The sequence below is a fragment of the Pseudopipra pipra genome, chromosome 7 (assembly GCF_036250125.1).
Source record: "Pseudopipra pipra isolate bDixPip1 chromosome 7, bDixPip1.hap1, whole genome shotgun sequence".
In the NCBI taxonomy this organism is placed as follows: domain Eukaryota; kingdom Metazoa; phylum Chordata; class Aves; order Passeriformes; family Pipridae; genus Pseudopipra; species Pseudopipra pipra.
In genome coordinates this window covers 40114689-40121547 of record NC_087555.1, presented here as the reverse complement: position 1 = coordinate 40121547, position 6859 = coordinate 40114689, and the positions used below count along the sequence as shown (strand labels likewise).

The 6859-nt window shown below is 45.9% G+C and overlaps 1 long non-coding RNA gene across 4 annotated transcripts; it reads right to left on the bottom strand.

The window, feature by feature from the left end:
• Positions 1 to 68: 68 nt before the first annotated feature.
• Positions 69 to 5932, bottom strand: LOC135417526 (uncharacterized). 4 transcript variants are annotated; one of them, XR_010432088.1, is made up of 8 exons: positions 5596 to 5932; positions 4978 to 5051; positions 4769 to 4873; positions 2492 to 2574; positions 1969 to 2040; positions 1384 to 1513; positions 1170 to 1287; positions 69 to 704 (listed from the first exon to the last, which is right to left on the bottom strand). It is a non-coding gene; the product is annotated as an uncharacterized LOC135417526 (long non-coding RNA). The 4 variants fall into 4 exon arrangements; XR_010432085.1 differs by lacking the exon at positions 1384 to 1513 and having other exon boundaries at positions 5596 to 5924; XR_010432086.1 differs by lacking the exons at positions 1384 to 1513; positions 4769 to 4873 and having other exon boundaries at positions 5596 to 5905.
• Positions 5933 to 6859: the final 927 nt, after the last annotated feature.

The window sequence follows — 6859 nt, the reverse complement described above, 5'->3', positions numbered from 1 at the left end:
CTGCTGAAGTTCAGCGCTATTTCAGTACTTGTTCTACTTGTGTTTCTGAAAAAAAGCTAGAATCAGGATAGCCAAAGCAACATAGAAAGTCTATTCCATCTTCAGCTACATTACAGGGCAAAGGAAATAAGTGATCCTACCCATCAGTGGAACAGGGAAAGAATGAAGATTAAGTCTGTGAGCCATAGAAGAGAAAAATCACACTGTAACAACTTAGAAGATTGCTCCAAGACCACAGTCACAGAAAAAGGGAAGAGAGCCAGGGGCAGAAACTGTAAGGCCAAAAAGATGATGGACACATCTGTGCATCAATCAGGTTCAGAGGTCACTGCATGCCCCAAGCCTAACGAGTTCTCTGGTTTATGTGTGTTATACACCTATTAATTACTTGAATAGAAAATTTACAATTGAACTTTCACAAAGGTTACAGAGTGATATCCCTGCACTGACCATTGCAGCTGAGCTTCTGCTACAGATTCTGACACGTCAGGTGACTGAATGTTTGCTTGTTTTCTAGGCTCTCCTTACAGTCCATCCAGGACATGAAATATAGAGGGGATTTCTTGAGAGGCAGCTTTTAGACCTCATTCCCTTACCTTCATGGTCAATGCCATCAGCATCACTCTCCCTCTCTTCTTGCTCTTCATCCAGAGTTCCTCGTGTTAGTATTAGCTCAGAGGGACCCATTGCAGAAGCATCAGGTCCTTGAAGGGAACAGAAACGGCTGTACACAAACCAGCTTGCTAAAGGTAAGGTTTCTATCTGCACAGAAACCCAGCAATGAACACCTGCTCTAAGGGGACAGAAAGCTGCTTGTGGATCCCAGACACAGGACAGACTCCATCAGCACCTACTCGCCTCATCTAAGGAACAGTGCAGCCAACAGCAGAGCTTTCTCATATTCTGATCTGACTGTTTCGCCTTTTCTAAAGTATTTCATTATTTCTAGTAGGTCCACTGCTTTAGCTACACAGCGGGGTTTCTTCCAAACCTGTGACTGACACAGGAAGAGCTAAGTGTGACCAATCCCACAGGAACTAAAGCCCTGCTCCTCTAACATGGAGCTGCTTTCACATTTCTGCTGTGAGGACAAAGAAGCACTGTACTACTTCACAAGGCAAACTCTTCAGAAAACTTCTGCAGTAAACTTTATCTTCCTGGGGAGGTACCTGCCAGTGTGCTGCCCTGCACACACACGCTGCCCATGTCCTTCCACAAGTGTTCCAGCTGCTCTCTCTTTTGTTTATTTTGAGCTTTCTCCCGTAGACAAAGATTTACATGTGGATTCTGAGAACATTTAAAACATCAGGAGAAGAGAAACCTCACCCAAACCCAGCAGCCTGTCCCCCAGTCAGAGAGCAGAAGTCACTACGCAGGTCTTACATTTCAACTCAGGTTACACAGAACTTCTGACTAAGCGTGGAAAGCAACCTCCAGTCAGGTGGGATTCTAGGACGTTTTCAGCAGCGCCGGGAAGCCAAACTCTGTGTAGCTGTGCCTGCAGAGAACTGTCCTTTGGACAGCCAGAACTCAAGGTGAGCAGAGCTACTGATTTTGGCACTGCAATTCAGTCTTTCTTACTAAGTCAAACTAGTACTCTTCACTGGTGCAGGAAGATACAGGGATAGTCTCAACAAATCCCTTTGGAAATTTATTTTTAAGAACTCTCTGTCCATCTGAATGGAAGACACAATCTTATTTCCCAATCATTTTCACACAATTAGCTCAAATATTAGCACTAAACCAGTGAGCAACATCTGTTTTACAAAATCTTTAGTTTTGTAAAGATATGCTCCACCACATCTAGGAAAAAAAAGGCAAATGGTGGACTCCTTCAGGACAGGAGTTTTCCCACAGTGAGTACGACCAGTAAATGAAATGTTAGACCCTCTCAACATAAAGGCAATTGTGTGCCTAAAAGCGACCCAAGATACACTGTTCAGGTGTAAAACAGCTAAAAACACTTACCAGTGTTTTTCTCAGGCGCTCGTATTCTGGACGATACTCTCTGAAAAGGTGAATAAAGGGAGTGCATTCAGTCTGAAAAACACATGATTTGTATTGCATAAGGATCATCCTGGAGGCTTCTTTTTACTCACAAAAAAAAGTTTTCTCTAGGCTTTCATGTTTGAGAGACATTTCAGAAAGACAGTACTTTTTTCCCCAGATTTGGATTCTGAAACCAATGGATGCAAAATCAATGAACATACTTCATTAAAACAGCAACAATTCAAAACTTGGTATGGAACTACAAGAAAAAAATTACTTCACAGACTTGCTGGCACAGATAGCTTTTGCTTTTTCACGGAACAGCACAAAAATTCCTCTCTGAATAGTTCCTTTTTACTGCTGCTTTTTATGCTGATACTGGACACCCTAAGCTACCTTGGCTATGGCAACTGTACACTCCTTCAAATCAAAGGAGCAGACTCATGAATCAGGACCTTCAGGAAGTGGTCACTGGGTCGCGGACCAGAAGTTATCCCCTTACCTCTCCTATTCATCTACAGCTTTAGAAAGCTGGGTAAAAATCTCCCCCAGTCCTGTGCCAAACACTGCAGAAACACCAACCACCTGGAAAAGAGAACACACCAGAACTAGAGAGTAACTGAGCCAGATTTTTAATACAGAAAAAAAACCAAAATAAAAACAAACAAACAAACAATCCCCCACAACGACAACAAAAAAAATCAACACCACCGAAAAACCCAACAACAACGAACTACTAATCTAAACCTAACAACACCCATTTAATCAGCACAGTGGCCTAAGAGTGGGCAGTAACACTTCTGCTTCTGTCCAGCCCGCTTTCAAACTCTTCCTCCACTTGCTGTTCATGTTTGTTACTTCTGCTTTTTGGTTGTCGGTGATTTTGTGTTTGGTGAGTTGTTGGGGTATTTTGGGGGGTGTTTCTTTGGGGAAGGAGGTTTGTTTGGTATTTTTTAACACTGTAGGGCAATTCAAAAGAAAGGTCAAGTCTTTCTGCTGTTTACTTCTTTATTGTTAATAACCCAAGTTCTCATTCTGCATCTAGGGTTATAAGTGGTTAGCAAGTATCAGTGTACTAGAATTCAAGTGCAAAAGAGACAACAAGAACTGACCTTTTGGCTCTGAAATAGTCTAATACTTTTTATTTAGCCAAAGCACATTTAAAAGGTCCCCAGAACAGCAAGAGAGGGAGAATTTAATCAGTTGCTATGACAATACATTCAAAATGCACATCTACTTTCTAATTTCAACTTGTCTCTCATTACACTTCTGGCCATTTGTTCTGCTTGTATTAAATCAATTCTCTAAAAATACCTTGAATTAAGACTATTACCAGCCAGAATCCTACATCCTCTAACGAAAATTCTCCCTCTTTTTCATAGGCAAGACAGTCTCAACTACTGACTTCCAAATGGAAGACCTTTCCCAACACAGCCTTGCATTTGATCATTAATGCAGTAAATATGCAGACAGCTCTCCAAAGGATTTTAAGCATTAAGGCCAGGCGCTGTGCCAATATATATCAATATTTATACTTTCCCTGCACTTCAGTACAAGCTGCCTTTTACTCCGTAATCCTCTTCATATGACCTGCTCTCCATCCAGTGCTCCAACAGTCCTGACAGGCAGATAAACATGACCTGATCAGCAAATAAGGAACAGGAAGTATGTTAGTTCTGTATATGGGACCACTACAATCCCTTTTGAAATTCTGTATATTGTTCCACATAGGACACTTACAATAGTTTTGTTTTGGCTCTGTTATCATTATCTACATGAATGGAATCATTTCGTTCCTGTAATATCCACACAGCCGAGAAGGCTTGCTTTTTCTTTAGTAAAAGCTGATGACAAACACAATCAGCTAAAACCTTTAGCACAGACTATGGGATCATTAACAGCCTCCAGTGTATACTGTTGTCAGAGAAACAATTAATTTGTCCTCTCAAAACCTGGCTGAGTGGAATAACAATCTTCTTCTTGCACAAGCAAATCTAAAGGGTTTTTTTTGTTCATTTATTTGTTTTTGAGATTCTTTCCCTTCTTCCTATGTAGTACATTGCCCAACTGTACTTGACACTTTCAGAACAAGGAAAATTACCTCAGGCGGGAAATGCTGCAGCAAAGAACACTGCCTCTTACCAGCCTATCTGAGCTTTCATCTTGTGATTAATCACAGTTCAATATTAAATTATTCAGGCTGCCATTCAGTGTGACAAGCTGCAGTGTAACAAGCTACAGTGTGACCTCAACACAGGTCATCAACAGATTACAGTTCAAAAGGGCAGTGCCAAGCCCCTTTACAGAAGGACAGAATGGTGGGGGTTGGACAATACCTCTGGAGATCATCTAGTCCAGTCTCTCCTGCTCAAAAAGCGGGATTAGGCAGAAGAGGTTGCTCACAACTTTGCCTGAGCAAAAGTGTTTTAAGCATCTCCAGGGATGGAGACTCCACAATTTCTCTGGACCAGTCCAGAGGAGAACTTCTTAAGTTATTGTTTTCAGTGGGAAGGTAGGGACAGAAACAAGCGATCCCAAAACTTCAAACCCATCCCCACAGCGGTCCAGAGCAGCTTGAGCCCAGGCTCCTGCCTTCCCAGGGCCAGGCTCTTCTCTCTGCGAGGCACCCACCAGCCGGGCACTGCCCTGCCCGGCGGCCCCAAGCGCCTCAGGCACCGGCCCGGCCAACGCCTCGCCCTGCGCGGGCGCCGCTTCCAAAATCATTACCAAAGAGACACAGCAATCAAAGCAGAGGGACTGCACTCCCAGCTTTTCTTACCTGCAGGCACACACAGCACAGCACGCTGGACATAAAAGCCACGGGGTTAGTCCTGCCAGAGGCGTCCAGCACAGTGTCCACGGCGACCGAAGGGAAACAGGGAGCCTGGGAACACGGAGTAAAAGACACCTTAATTAGGACTACACTGAGCACTAGCCAGGTCATTCCCACAGACAGCTTCACCGTCCAGTCACACAAAAAGCACTGACCTACCAGGGCCTCAGTTAGGATGGCTCCTGACGCTGACACCTCCGTTTGCCCCGGGGGATCAAGAAGAACATCCCTGGGAAGAAGTCACCCCCAACAACAAAAAGGGAAAATTAGTGAAGCACGGGGTCCTCTTCTGACTAGATTGCCACCAGCATTCAATAGCAAATGCCACGACTATTCTGTCACAGACGAGAAAACCCTGTTCTCCCAAACAAACAGCGAGGAGATTTATGGGCACGCCTGAAAATTTCCTGGGAGGAACTTTTTGTAACTAAGGAGCAGGTGCTGTCTTGAGTTGAAGGCATCAATTTGACAGACACTTAGTACAGCAAACTCTTCAGCAGAGCAATTAATTGCTGCCTATTTGAACAGCAGGGGAGAGAAAATGACAGTCGAAGGGAAGACAAGAAAAGCAGAACTGCAATCAGCAGACTTTTCTTCCATCTCTCCCGAGAAAGCCTAGTTTGTCTGTTCTAATAATTCTAGGCCCTTTTCTACATGAAACTTACACCAAGGCTGAAAAAACAACTAGAAAACACGGAGAGAAGCTTTTTAGAATTTCACGTGACTTTCCCAAACCGATCCCAGAAAAGCAGAACTCAGTAGAATGTACTCACCTCGAGGCCTTTGGTCTTTTTTTCCATAAGCTTCGTCACCTGATTGAAAAAGCAGAGTAGACTCGGTATTTAGGCTCACAACAGGAAAACTTCCCCTTCGTTTCCTAAAAGAAACTACATTAATCTGCACAGCTGCAGGCGCGTCTCCAGCTGTTAAAGCCTTTCAGCTTTTCAGAGGGTGAGAATGCCCTGCGAAGGAAGGCTGAAAAATGCTCGGAGCCTGCCCAGGTCAAAGAGCCCCTCGATTTTGTCCGTGTTCCAGTCCCTGGCTAAAGAAAGGGCAGAAGAAGCGCAGTTGTTGCTTGCCTTTTCCCTCAGAGGTTTTGCCAGGCGCCGGGCCAGCCCGGGCACTGCGGGGGAAGGCCGGCAGCGCCCAAAGCCCGCCGCTTTCCCGGGGGCGTCGCTTGCGAGAGCGCCCCCGAGCGCCGGGCCCCGCCTCACAGTCGCCGCCTGGCGGACACGGCCGGGAGCGGCACTGCAGCCGCGCGCGGCACTGCAGCCGCCCCCCCCCCCCCCACCTTGGCGAGACCCGCGGCGCCTTTCGCGCGTACGGGCCTTTGTTCCCTAAAACCTGCCCTTGCCTAGGAAAAGCTGAGCAATTCACAGAGTTGCTGTTTCCAGCCCAGCTTCCCGAAGGATTTCTCTCTCCTGGCAGCACAGACAGGGTCCCTGAGGCAGCGCAGACCCTCCCCGGGGAACTGCAATGCCAGGGCACATCCGAACCCGGCCCTGTCGCCTGCCGCTCTCTCCGCCCCTTCTCCTCGTGGCGGCACGCAGGTGCAAGTTTCTCCGCAGAGGCGAGAAACTTGCCCGTCGCTTCCCTTGCCTCCCATTTTAAAGAAACATCAAGCTGCTTAAATACAACCAGTAAACTGTACCCTACAACTATTTGGCACTTTCAGTTTAACCAATGCAAGTCAGTTGGTAAATCACACAGTGTTAACTTTTTTAAAAAAAAAAAATTAAAAGTATACAAAAATCATTGAGAGAAGAGATTCCCCCTATGGTTTTACTCTTAGAAAAGGAAAAACCAAACCCATCTCCAGTGCTGCAATACCTCAGGCTCCCAAAATGGCCCAGGGGATGCTGGGGCTTTTGGCTGCCCTGGAGCACAGTGTGGAACATGATGTCACCACCCCACTGGCACAGCTGAGAACCCAAAGAGCAGCCACACCAGCAGCTTCTGCAAGCCCTGCTGTGCTGGGCCTTGGGGAGGAAGGGCACTGGCCTTTCTTCCTGCCCAGGAGGAAAAAGTCTCCTTGCT